The sequence below is a fragment of the Bos grunniens genome, chromosome 13 (genome assembly GCF_055505025.1).
Source record: "Bos grunniens cultivar Pamir isolate PY7600 chromosome 13, Bosgru_T2T1.0, whole genome shotgun sequence".
Lineage (NCBI taxonomy): Eukaryota > Metazoa > Chordata > Mammalia > Artiodactyla > Bovidae > Bos > Bos grunniens.
The window spans coordinates 31,714,934-31,729,417 of NC_141177.1; the positions used below are offsets into that span (position 1 = coordinate 31,714,934).

Below are 14,484 nucleotides of genomic sequence, written 5' to 3' on the forward strand. Positions count from 1 at the left end.
GGGGGTGAGACAGCCTGACCACTGCCATCTTGGCTAATTCGATCTTTCTCTACAGAACTGCTCCATTTCTGTGCAAATCTCTGATTCCACTGATGTTAGAGACATACTCTTCCTTCCAAACAAAGCATAAGGAGAGGTACTTCCGGACACTGATATCACCTCTAAGGACCCCATGCTTTCCGTATCAATCCCTTCTCCCTCCCAGATTCCGAGAGTGGTTCACTTTCCTGCTTGAGACTGATCCTTCCATAGGGTCTGTCCATATCACCTTCTGGTCCAAGATCTGTCTCCACTATTCACCCCTTAAGGCTCTTATATTAATTTTCCCCCCTACAGTCAACATATTCCCAATCGTTGTTGTTTGGGCACCCAGTCGTGTCTGACTCTTTACAACCCATGGATGCAGCACACCAGGCCTCCCTGTCCCTCACCATCTCCTAGAGTTTGCCCAAGTTTATGTTCATTGCTTCAGTGATGCCATCCAGCCATCTCATCCTCTGACTCTCTCTTCTCCTTCTGCCCTCAATCTTTTCCAGCATCAGGGACTTTTCCAGTGAGTCAGCTGTCCACATCAGGTGACTAAAATACTGGAGCTTCAGCATCAGTCCTTCCAGTGAGTATTCAGGGTTGATTTCCCTTAAGATTGACTGGTTTGATCTCCTTGCTGTCCAAGGGAGATAAAACAAGACGATTGCTTCTTGGCAGGAAAGCTATGACAAACCTAGACAGTGTGTTGAAAAGCACTGGAAGAGTATGTCTCTAACAGCAGTGGAATCAGAGATTTGCACAGAAATGGAGCAATTCTGTAGAAAAGTGAATTAGCCAAGATGGCGGTGGCCAGGCTGTCTCACCCCCACCTTTTGTAAATATATGGTTACGTAACAGCTGAGAGGATTTACAGTTTGTCTCAGGAGTCTTCTCCAGCACCACAGTTTGAAGGCATCAATGCCTTGGTGCTCTCCCTTCTTTACGATCCAGCTCTCACAACCGTACATGACCACTGGGAAGACCACAACCTTGACCATACAGACCTTGGTCAGCAGAGTAATGTCTCTGCTTTTCAACACACTGTCTAGGTTTGTCATAGCTTTCCTGCCAAGAAGCAATTGTCTTCTGATTTCATGGTTGTAGTCACCATCCACAATGATTTTAGAGCCCAAGAAGAAATCTGTCACGACTACCATCTTTTCCCCTTCTATTTGTCATGAAGAAATGGGGCCGGATACCATAATCTTAGTTTTTTTAATACTTAGTTTTAAGCTGGCTCTTTCACTATCCTCATTCACCCCATCAAGAGGCTCTTTAGTTCCTCTTCGCTACCTAGAAGCCCCACCACATCCTCATTATCTAAGATTCTCCATAAACCTACTACAATAACTGTTCCATCCATAACAGTCAGACTCCATCCTCACTCCTCTGTTCTAGTACACTTGTCCTATACTCATCCAAGCAATAGTATTTCCAGCTAAATAACACCATTTCCATGTCTTGAATTCCCTTTTCCCCCTGTTCTTTCTGACGTTCCCACATACCAAGTCCATGACTTAGTGGTCCTTATCACTACCTTCCCTCAAGACGGTCACCATCTTCTACCTAATACCAAAACCAGACAAAGACAGCACCAAAAATATAGAAACATACAAATAAATATCTACCATGAATATAGATACAGAAATCCTCAATAAAATATTAGTAAATGTAAGTCAACAACATATAAAAAGAATTACACACTACGGCCAAGAGGGATGAAAGTCTGGAAATCAATAAATATAATCCCTAATCTAACAGGCTAAAGAAGAAAAAAAAAAATCATATGACCACATAATTGATGCAGAAAAATCTGAAAAAATTAACACCAATTCATAATTTAAAAAACTTAGAAAACTACAAATAGATGAGTTTCCTCAACTTGATAAAATCAATTTTGGTTTTGATACCAAAAAAAACAAACAAAAAAACCCTCCAAAGCAAATTCTGGGATATACTTAATGGTAAAAAAAAAAGAAAAGAAAAAAAACACGGAACAAGAAAAGGATCTATGCTCTCATTAACCCATTCAACATAATACTGGAAGTTCAAGCCAATGCAATCAGGCAAAAAAAGGAAATAAAAGGTATACAGATAGAAAAGGAAGATATTAAATTATTTGCATAGATGACACAATGGCCTATATAGGGAATCTCACAGAATCTATAAAAAAATCTTAGAATAAGTGAGTTCAACAAAGTCATAATATCAACATATAAAAACCAACTGTATACATGAACACAGAAATTAAAAATATAGTATCATTTAAATATAAACTGAACAAAACATGAACAGTACTTACATGCTAAAAAATACAAAACATTGATAAAGGAAACCGAAAAAGATCTAAGTAAGTGGAGACATTCAACATAATATATATGTCAATTCTTCTCAAATTGATTTATAGGTTTAACACAATTCCTATTAAAATCCTAGCAAGATTTTTTTACAGACATAGATAAGATCACTCTAAAACTTAGAGGGAAAAATAAAGGAACATTCAAGGACAGTGAGAACTGTTTAGAAAATGAATAAAGTGGGAGGAATCACTATGTCTGATCTTAAGACATATTATATAGCTAAAGTAATCACGACTGTGGTTCTGGCTAAAAGACAGATACATAGACCAATGGAATGGAACAGGAACAACAGAAATAGACCCAAAAATATAGCCAAGTAATATTTGAGACAGCATGGAAAGTAACCCAAGAGAGGAAAAATAGTCTCTTCAATAAATGGCGTTGGAACAACTGGATATCCATAGACAAAAACATGAACCTTAACCAAAACCTTATAACTGGCACAAAAATTAACTCAAAAGAGATCACGGATTTAAAGATTTATATATAAAATCTTTAAAAGAAGAGAAGAAAATATTCAGGATATAGGATTCAATGAAATTCTTAGACTTGACACCAAAAGTATGATCCATTAAAAATTGATACATTAGACTTCACCAAAATTTTAAACTTCTGCTTTGTGAAAGACTATTGAGAGAATGAAAAGGCAAACTACAAAATGGGAGAAAATATTTGCAAATCACTTATTTGAAAAAGCACAATACAAAAAAACTCAAAACTCAACAGCAAAAAAAACACTCCAATTAGAAAATAGGTCAAGGTATAAAGAAAATTTTCTCAAAGTGGATAGAGAAATGTCACATAAACACATGAAAACAGATTCAACATCATTATCCATTGTTGTTGTTGTTGTTCAGTAGTTAAGTCGTGTCTGACCATTTGCAACCCCATGGACTACAGCACCTCAGGCTTCCCTGTCCTTCACTATCTCCCAGAGTTTGCTCTAATTCATGTCCATTGAGTTGATGATACTATTTAACCATCTCATCCGCTGCTGCCCCCTTCTTTTTCCTTCAGTCTTTCAGGGTCTTTTCTAATGAGTTGGCTCTTTGCATCAGGTGGCCAAAATATTGGAGCTTCAGCTTTGGCATCAGTCCTTATGAATATTCATAGTTGATTCCCTTTAGGATTGACTGGTTTGATCTCCTTGCTGTCCAAGAGACTCTTAAGGGTCTTCCCCGGCACCACAATTCAAAAACATCAGTTCCTGGGCACTCAGCCTTCTTTATGCTCCAACTCTCACAACCGTACATGACTACTGGAAAAACCACAGCTTTGACTATATGTACCTTTGTTGACAATGTGATGTCTCTGCTTTTTAATGTCATCTAGGTTTATCATAACTTTCCTTCCAAGCAGCAAGAGTCTTTTAATTTCATGGCTGCAGTTACTGTCAGAAGTGATCTCTGGAGCCCAAGAAAATAAAATCTGTCATTGCCTCCACTTTTTCTCTATTTGCCATGAAGTCTATGGCTATATCACCCTGAACGCACCTGATTTCACCTATTTGCCATGAAGTGATGGGACCTGATGCCATGATTTTAGTTTTTTTAAAAAATGTTGAGTTTCAAGCCAGCCTTTTCACTCTCCTCTTTCACACCCATCAAGAGGTTCTTTAGTTCCTCTTCACTTTCTGCCATTAGAATTGTATTATCTGCATATCTGAGGTTGTTGATATTTCTCCCAGCAATCTTGATTCCAGCTTGTCATTCATCCAGTTCAACATTTCACTTGATGTGCTCTGCACAGAAGTTAAATAAACAGGGTGACAATATACAGCATTGTCATACTCCTTTCCTAATTTTGAACCAGTCAGCTGTTCCATGTTAGGTTCTGATTGTTGCTTTTTGACCCACAAACAAGTTTCTCAGGAGACAGGTAAGGTGGTCTGGCATTCTTATTTCTTGAAGAATGTTCCACAGTTTGTTGTGATCCACACAGTCAAAGGCTTTAGCATACTCAATAAAGCAGAAGTAGATGTTTTTCTGGAATTCCCTTGCTTCCTCTGTGGTCCAATGAATGTTGGCAATTTGATCTCATAGATTAGAGAAATGCAAATTAAAACCACAGTGAGACACTACTATACATCTACTACTAAAATAACAAACAGTGATGATATCAAATGCTGGTGATGATTCAGAGAAACTGAATCACTTGCAGATTTCTGAAGTAAATTAAAGAAGACATCAATAACAGAAATACATTCATATTCCTACATTGGAACTTAATATATAATATTATATGTTTAATGCCAGACTCCTCTGTCCAGGGGATTATCCAGGCAAGAATACTGGAGTGGGTTGCTATCCCTTTTTCAGGGGATCTTCCCAACCTAGGGATTGAATCCATGTCTCTCATGTCTCCTGCACAGGCAGGCAGGCTTCTTACCACTAGTGCCACCTGATAAACTGTGGTCTATACATACAATGGAGTATCATTCAATCTTAAAAAGGACAGAAATTCTGACACATGATAATACATGAAATAAGCCGTAAGGACCTTACAGTAAGTGAAATAAGCCAGTCCCGAAAGGACAAATATTGTATGATTCCACTTTTATGAGGTACTTACAACAGACAAATTTACAAAGACAGAAAGTAGAATGGTGGTTGCCAGGGGACGAGGGGATGAGGTGGAGGAAGGAGTGGGGAGTTATTGTTTAACAGGTACCAGAGTTTCAGTTCTGCAAGATGAAGAGTTCTGTGGATGGATACTGGTGAATGTAGCACAATAAGGTAAAAATCCTTAATGCCACTAAACTGTACACTTAGAACAGTTTAGATGGTAAATTTTATGTATATTCTGCCATAGTTTAAAAAATTTTAAGTTTAAAGAAGCCAATGTCATGTAAAACAGAAAAAACAGAGAGGGAGAACTCTTGTAATAAAGAATAGTAAGTCAGTGCAACTTATTAACCTTAATTTGATTTAAACAAAACCAACCAACCAACCCACCCAAGGGAAACATCTATAAGACATCTGACAAAAATTTGAGTATGCCTCTATTACATATTAATAGAATATTATCTATTATCCAGGGCATATTCAAATTTACTATCAATTTTCTTAGCTGAGATAATATTATGGTGGTTACATAGTAGAACGTCCTTTTTCAGTGAAGTGCCATGATGTCTACAAAGTGCCATGATGTCTACTACTATGTCAACATAAAGAGTTTAACAAAAAAGAATGAAAAGAAAAGAAAAACTAAAGACAATGCACACAGGCAAAGAGTCAAAACTGGTAAATCTAAGTGATGGGTATATTCTTGTACTATTCTTTCATTTTTTCTGTATTGTTTGAACATCTTCATAATAAAAATCTGGGGCTAGACATAAGGCGGAAAGGCAATGGCACCCCACTCCAGTACTCTTGCCTGGAAAATCCCATGGACGGAGGAGCCTGGTAGGCTGCAATCCATGGGGTCGCTAAGAGTCGGACACGACTGAGCGACTTCACTTTCACTTTTCACTTTCATGCATTGGAGAAGGAAATGGCAACCCACTCCAGTGTTCTTGCCTGGAGAATCCCAGGGACGGGGGAGCCTGGTGGGCTGATGTCTATGGGGTCGCACAGAGTCGGACATGACTGAAGTGACTTAGCAGCAGAGATAAGGGGGAACATGTGGAGTAACTCAGGGTTTTGGAAGCAGCAGAATTTAAACTGCAACATGATTAAGATTAAAGTAAGAAAACTCTATCCCTGGGAAATGGTTGCCTATCCATCCCCACTTTCTCATGTTTAATATAAGATTCATCTTGCAATCATTCTCTGCACTAGAAAGATTTCGTTAAGTTGGTCCTTTGGTCCATTTCCCAATCCTGGCTGACTACCAAGTTACCAAGAGCTCGAGTTTTCAAGCTCAGAACCAGCCAGTGCCAAAAAGCTTTAACAGGTCATGTGACCAGGAAAAGCCAGTTCCCCAACTACTGCTATGGGAAGCCAAGACAGGAGCAAAAGAGGGGTTTTTTGGCCAAAGCAAGTAGAAGCAAATAAAATGTAGGAAGATCTTTCTCTTCCCAGAGTAAAACATTAATAACATTTTGTTGTAAAATGGCTAGATCTAAATTTAGTTCTTTTTTTCCTTTGAACGTTTTCTTGCTTCCCAATTTTTGACTAGAACATAGCCTATCACTGAACCATTAAACTTTTCATTTACTGAAATATTTATCTATTTAAAAATCACCTATTAAGTATAAAGAAAACCAAAATATTCATATTCCAAGCACTCAGAATTAACCTACATTAGTGCTTTTTTCAGTTATGTGAAGTATTAATTTATTATCCTTTTTTATTTAAAAATCAGAACACTACATACGAAACTTAAGTCTTCACTATTCCCCACCCTCAGAGGTGACCATTATGAGTTTTCTTTGTATCCATCCAGTCTTTTTTCCCTTTTTTTTTCAGTAGAAACTTTCAGTTCAGTTCAGTCGCTCAAAAACACACACCAAACCCAGCACTAGCACCGCCCTGTAGCTTTCAGGTCTACCTGAACAAAAGCTAGCACATCCCGAGTAGAAGGCCTGTGGTCACCTGCAACGCTACAAAGTTCCTCCTTTAGAGTATCTGCAGAGGGTCAAAAGCAGACTAAACAACGACAGTGAACGCTCAGCACAGCCAGAAATACAGTTTTTATCAAATAAGCTGCTTGAATACTATACTTCTCACTTTCGTTGGATTCAGCCTCAAAATCTAGACATGACAGGTGATACGGCAAAAACAAGACCTAGACAGAAGCAGTCTGCCCAGATCACAAGGCTGAGTAAAGATTAACAGCATCAGAACCTGAGTGACCAAATATCCTGGCTCTGAACTTTACTTTCTGATGTACCTCACTGATTTCCTGACAACAAAGTTAGCCTCAGACACAGTATTTCTGAATTCTTAACAATCACCTCCGTTCTCCCCACTGTCCATTTTATACTTATTAGTTAGTTCACTGCTCATTGCTGTTATAACAATTACTATATACATAGCTAAGTATATTTTGTTTGTGTTTTATTATCATGGTTCCCTGGAAATGGGAGAAATTTTGCAATTTTTATTTTTGTCTGTTTTTCTTCATAATTTATGCTTTTTGATTTTTAAAATCAAACTATTAAAACATGAATATATTCTCCTTATATGCTTTGTGGTTTGGATGTTTTACAAAGTGAATTCTCATACCAATCTGAATCACTTCATCCTATAAAACTGCTGTGAACAATCTGATATAATATAGTTAATACATAGTTTGGGTGAGTTTTTTGGGGAGAGAGTTGTTTTTCATTTCACTGTTTTTACATAAAATCAAAATAATGAGATATGTAACTGCTCTGCAACGTGCTTTTTTTTTTACTTAACATTGTACCTCAAGATCTTTCCAAGATAGTAAATACAACACAACCTCATTTTTAACACTGTTGTACTATATCCTTTTGCTTTTACTTAACAAGACACTATGATTGAACATTCATGATTTTTATTATTTTTGCAAACAGCAAACAATGTTTCAATGAACAACCTTATAAAGCCATCTTTGGCACAAGTCTAAAAAAAAAGCTGGCTTAAAACTCAAAACTCAGAAAACTACAATCATGGCATCAGATCTCATCACTTCGTGGCAAATAGATGGGGCAAAAGGAGAAACAGTGACAGATTTTATTTTCTTGGGCTCCAAAATCACTGCAGACTGTGACTGCAGCCATAGAATTAAAAGATGCTTGCTCCTTGAAAGAAAAGCTACGACAAACCTAGACAGTGTATTAAAAAGCAGATACATCACTCTGCTGACAAAGGGCTGTATAGTCAAAGCTATGGTTTTTCCAGCAGTCATGTACCGATGTGAGAGTTGAACCATAAAGAAGACTGAGCACCAAAGAACCGATGCTTTTGAACTGTGGTGCTGGAGAAGACTCTAGAGAGTCCCTTGGACTGCAAGGAGATCAAATCAGTCAATTCTAAAGGAAATCAACCCTGAATATTCATTGGAAAGACTGATGCTGAAGCCAAAGCTCCAATACTCTGGCCACCTGATGCAAAGAGTCGACTCACTGGAAAAGACCCTGACACTGGTAAAGACTGAGGGCAGGAGGAGAAGGAGAAGGAGGATGAGATGGTTGGATGGCATCATCAACACAGTGGACATGAGTTTGAGTAAACTCCAGGAGATAGTGAAGGACAGGGAAGCCTTGCGTGCTGCAGTCCATAGGGTGGAAAACAGTCGGACAAGACTTACCTACTGAACACAAATAGCAACAAATTTTCTGCAAGGCAGAGACTAGCATTGCCAGGTTAAGAGGTATCTGCATTTAAAAATTTGAGAAATTTTGCTAAATTGTTTTCTTAAAACATTCATCTACAATATACCAGAATACCTGTTTCCCCATAACTTCTAAACCATGTATTACCACTCTTGAACTATTAATGTAATAGTCAGAAGTCTCCTTGTCAGACAGTTGTCCCTTGGTATCCATGAAGGATTGATTCCAGGAACCCCTCAGATAGTAAATCTGCAGATGTTCAAGTCCCTTACATAAAATGGCATAGTATTTACATTATAACCTATGCACATTATCTGGTACATTTTTTAATAATTTTTCTTATTTGCTAATTTTTGGCTATGCTAGGTCTCCACTGCTGCATGGGAGCTAGTCTTCATTGCAGTGTGCCAGCTTCTCACTGCAGTGGCTTCTCCTGTTGTGGAGCACAAACTCTAGGGCATGTGGGCTTCAGCAGTTGCAGCACATCAGTTCAATAGTTGCAGTTCCCAGGCTCTAGAGTACAGGCTCAATAGCTGTGGTCCATGGGCTCAGCTGCTCTGTGGCATGTGAGATCTTCCTGGATCAGGGAGTGAACCCGTGTCTCCTGAATTGATGGGCAGATCCATCATCACTGAGCCACCAAGGAAGCTCCCCAGTATATTTTATATCATCTCTAGATTACTTAACCTAATATGAATGCTATGTGAACGGTTGTAAATACAATGTAAATGGTACGTAAATAGTTGCTTGTGGATGGCAAACTCAAGTTTTGCTTTTTGGAACTTTCCTAAATTAAAAAATATATTTTTGATTTGAGTGGTTGAATCCATGCATGCAGAACCTGTGAATCTGAAGGGCTGACTGTACCAGTACTTCATTTAGGATTTCTGCAGTTGTTATTTTCTTTTGTAATCTCTCTGTCAAACACCAGAATCATGCTAGCATCCGAGAACAAGTGGGAAAGCTTTCTGAGGTATATAATTCATTCGGCATGCTTTCCATTTTTATCTTCCTTAGTAACATACACTATGCCTCTTCTCTACGACAGCATCCAATCATGAGTCACCCAGCAACAAGCCAGCCCAGCTGGAGTCCTTTCCAGGGACTTTCTGTTTCAGATGTAGAAGAGAAATGGCCTCTAGGGTCACAGTCCAGGAAGAAAGTGGATTTGAGGCTATACGGATAGAGGCAACTATTTTGATAGCAGAGTCCCAGTTCCTGAGGCCCTACTTCGTACAATTCTTCCTATCTTGTCTCAGTTCAGTTTAGTCGCTCAGTCGTGTCCGACTCTTTGTGACCCATGGACTGCAGCATGCCAGGCCTCCCTGTCCATCACCAACTCCCAGTTCAGTCCAGTTCAGTCGATCAATCGTGTCTGACTCTTTGCGACCCCATGAATCGCAGCACGCCAGGCTTCCCTGTCCATCACCAACTCCCGGAGTTCACCCAGACCCACGTCCATCGAGTCAATGATGCCATCCAGCCATCTCATCCTCTGTCGTCCCCTTCTCCTCCTGCCCCCAATCCCTCCCAGCATCAGAGTCTTCTCCAATGAGTCAACTCTTCGCATGAGGTGGCCAAAGTACTGGAGTTTCAGCTTTAGCATCATTCCTTCCAAAGAACACCCAGGACTGATCTCCTTCAGAATGGACTGGTTGGATCTCCTTGCACTCCAAGGGACTCTCAAGAGTCTTCTCCAACACCACAGTTCAAAAGTATCAATTATTCGGCGCTCAGCCTTCTTCACAGTCCAATTCTCACATCCATACATGACCACTGGAAAAACCATAGCCTTGACTAGACGGACCTTTGTTGGCAAAGTAACGTCTCTGCTTTTGAATATGCTATCTAGGTTGGTCATAACTTTCCTTCCAAGGGGTAAGTGTCTTTTAATTTCATGGCTGCAGTCACCATCTGCAGTGATTTTGGAGCCCCAAAGAATAAAGTCTGACACTGTTTCCACTGTTTCCCCATCTGTTTCCCATGAAGTGATGGGACCGGATGCCATGATCTTTGTTTTCTGAATGTTGAGCTTTAAGCCAACTTTTTCACTCTCCACTTTCACTTTCATCAAGAGGCTTTTTAGTTCCTCTTCACTTTCTGCCATAAGGGTAGTGTTATCTGCATATCTAAGGTGATTGATATTTCTCCCAGAAATCTTGATTCCAGCTTGTGTTTCTTCCAGCTCAGCGTTTCTCATGATGTACTCTGCATAGAAGTTAAATAAGCAGGGTGACAATATACAGCCTTGACGTACTCCTTTTCCTATTTGGAACCAGTCTGTTGTTCCATGTCCAGTTCTAACTGTTGCTTCCTGACCTGCGTACAGATTTCTCAAGAGGCAGGTCAGGTGGTCTGGTATTTCCATCTCTTTCAGAATTTTCCACAGTTTATTGTGATCCACAGTCAAAGGCTTTGGCATAGTCAATAAAGCAGAAATAGATGTTTTTCTGGAACTCTCTTGCTTTTTCCATGATCCAGCAGATGTTGGCAATTTAATCTCTGGTTCCTCTGCCTTTTCTAAAACCAGCTTGAACATCAGGAAGTTCACGGTTCACATATTGCTGAAGCCTGGCTTGGAGAATTTTGAGTATTACTTCACTAGCGTGTGAGATGAGTGCAACTGTGCGGTAGTTTGAGCATTCTTTGGCATTGCCTTTCTTTGGGATTGGAATGAAAACTGACCTTTTCCAGTCCTGTGGCCACTGCTGAGTTTTCCAAATTTGCTGGCATATTGAGTGCAGCACTTTCACAGAATCATCTTTCAGGATCTGAAATAGCTCAACTGGAATTCCATCACCTCCACTAGCTTTGTTCATAGTGATGCTACTCAAACTCATGTCCATTGAGTCGGTGATGCCATCCAATCATCTTCTGTCGTCCCCTTCTCCTCCCGCCTTCAATCTTTCCCAGCATCAGGGTCTTTTCAAATGAGTCAGTTCTTCCCATCAAGTGGCCAAAGTATTGGCGTTTCAGCTTCAGCATCAGTCCTTCCAATGAATATTCAGGACTGATTTCCTTTAGGATGGACTGGTTGGATCTACTTGCTATCCAGGGGACTCTCAGGAGTCTTCTCCAACACCACAGTTCAAAAGCATCAATTCTTCAGTGCTTAGCTTTCTTTATAGTCCAACTCTCACATCCACACATGACTACTGGAAAAACCAAAGCTTTGATTAGATGGACCTTTGCTGGCAAAGTAATGTCTCTGCTTTTTAATATGCTGTCTAGGTTGGTCATACCTTTTCTTTCAAAGAGCAAGCATCTTTTAATTTCATGGCTGTACTCACCATCTGCTTGTCTATCTCCCCACTATTCCTTCCAGTCAAGTAGCCAATACATTTATTTCCTTTTTTACTTTACTCTTTTGAGTTGGGTTTCTGTCACTTGAAACAGAAAGCATTCTTATTACAAAATCATACCTCTTGATTAGAAGGACCATCAGGAAATGTTCAGGATTAAACCACACCAATGTCTATGACTTACTTTGAAAAGCATTAAAATATAGGATGAATTGATGGGTGAATATCAGGATGACTATAAGGCAAACAGAGCAAATATATTAAGCAGAGAATCTAGGTATGAATATACATGAATGTCCACTGAAAAATTCTTTCAACTTATTTGTATTTACGAACAGTTTTCATGATAAAATATTGGGGGGGAAATCAACAACACGAGTTAACACAAGTTATATCAGCATTAATTCGGACTTTATGCAATGATTACAACGAGCTACTGTAGGACTACTAAGAAAAGGGTTTAAGGTTTAAGAAAGCTGGCTCTGCAATAAAGTGGCAATTATTTATTCTCTCTGTGAAACAGACTTGGAAGAAAGGCAAAAAGGCAGGATGTGTCTCAAGTCAATAAATGTCCTTTCCCACTGAATTCCTTTCTGGAGCAACTTGCAATGGAACACACAAAGCCAACATTACTGCTGTCATGACCAGTACATGGTTAAACAGTGACCATAAAGTGACTCAAACTGAAGGAACACATACACACATACATGTGAGCATGCACGACTGAGAGATGTGTTGGCATCACCTGACTATTCAGTGACTTGAATTTTCTCCCAGCACTTTTTCATATAGTTCACCAGACCCATTAGTAATTCTAAGCAATATAACTTTCATTCCACATAGCTATTAATACCTCCCTGTGATAGAGACAGTTTCCTAATCCATATGCATTTTCTCCTTCTTTTTTTACTAATAGTATTCTGATTTGGAGCAACAATAGGCACAGCTTCTCTACTTCTAGAGCTGACCAATGAGACATGCAAAAGCCATCAGGTTGAGGCCGCTGGGAAAGCTTTCTGAAGAGAAGGAACTGACATATCTAGGAAAGCTGCCTTCTTTCCTCAAAGATCTGATAGCTGGAGTTCCTTCCTGCAGTCATTCTGTGACCCTGGAGCTATAGGAAAAATGGAATCCATTTGCTAAATACAGACACAGAAGAGGCTGGTTCCCTGATGACTTCATACTAGGGGTAGCCTGCCCTCCTCTAGACAGACATCTTTTGCAAGACAGACTAAACCTCAAAGTTGTCATTATTGTTAACTATCTTTTACCAGCTGCCAAATAGTTCCTAATAGGTCCCGATAGGATTGATGCTTTTGAACTCTGGTGTTGGAGAAGAGTCTTGAGAGTCCCTTGGACTGCAAGGAGATCAAACCAGTCAATCCTCAAGGAAATCAGTCCTGAGTATTCATTGGAAGGACTGATGCTGAAGCTGAAGCTCTAATACTTGGGCCACCTGATGCAAAGAGCCAACTCACTGGAAAAGGCCCTGATGCTGAGAAAAATAGAAGGCGAGAGGAGAAGGGGATGACAGAGGACGAGATGGTTGCATGGCATCACTGACTCAATGGACATGAGTTTAAGCCAACTCTGGGAGATGGTGAAGGACAGGGAAGCCTGGCGTGCTTCAGTCCATGAAATCACGAAGAGTCAGACACGACTGAGTGATTGAACAACAACAGATAGGTCACCTTATCTAAAATGGTTAAAACTTGCACCCAACTGCAATTCATGTCTAGACCCATTTCACAAATTGGGGTATGTAAGACTCTCTACAAACTAAATATAAGAACTTCAGAAAATGCTACCCACCATAAATGGAAAAATGGTATCTCAAAGTCTATCACTACACTTCACTGAAAGAATGTATTGTTTTCCATTTTTTTTCCTTTTCTCCAGCCTTCTCTGAACATTTCCACAATCTGCTCTTTGGAAAGTCAGTTCACAGGTCTTCATTCAGAAGGCATCCACAATTACTTTCCTGCATTTCTTTGACTATTAAAAGCATGCCAAAATATAAATGCAATGTTGAGTCCTGACATGAATCTTGGAATAGAAAAAAGACATTAGTGGAAAAACTGGGCAAATCCAAATGAAGTTTGGAGTAATAAACTCCAAGTAAACAAAAATTTACTTAGTAAACTAATATGAAATACAAATATTAATTTCTTAGCTTTGATAAATGCACCATGTCAACATTAGAGGAAGCAGGGTAAAGGTCATATAGAAACACTATATACCATATTTGCAACTCATCTATAAATATTATTTCAAATAAGAAGCTTAAAACAAAAAACAGGCCAAATTAGCTAACTTTCCCTCAAACCAGGGTTCAAAATCACAGATGTTGTTTAGTCACTAAGTCATGTCTAACTCTTTTGTGATCCCAGGGACTGTAGCCTGCCAGGCTCCTCCTCTGTCCATGGGATTTTTCCAGGCAAGAATACTAAAGTGGGTTGCCATTTCCTTCTCCAGGGGATTTTCCTGATCCAGGGATCAAACCCACATATCCTGTGCTGGCAGGCAGATTCTTTACCACTGAGCCACCAGT

General features: G+C 39.4%; 1 protein-coding gene across 15 annotated transcripts in view; it reads right to left on the reverse strand.

Annotated features, from left to right (window-relative positions):
- Positions 1-14,484, reverse strand: part of DNAAF9 (dynein axonemal assembly factor 9) — a 167,185-nt gene that overhangs the window by 145,267 nt on the left and 7,434 nt on the right. The window contains exon 1 of one of the 15 annotated variants that reach the window (XM_086333302.1): positions 432-3,541. The exons of 13 other annotated variants lie outside the window; for them this stretch is intronic. The gene's annotated coding sequence lies outside the window, so the exon portion shown is untranslated. Of the gene's footprint in view, positions 1-431; positions 3,542-14,484 lie in introns of those variants that run through there. One more of the 15 variants, XM_086333303.1, reaches the window with a different exon arrangement.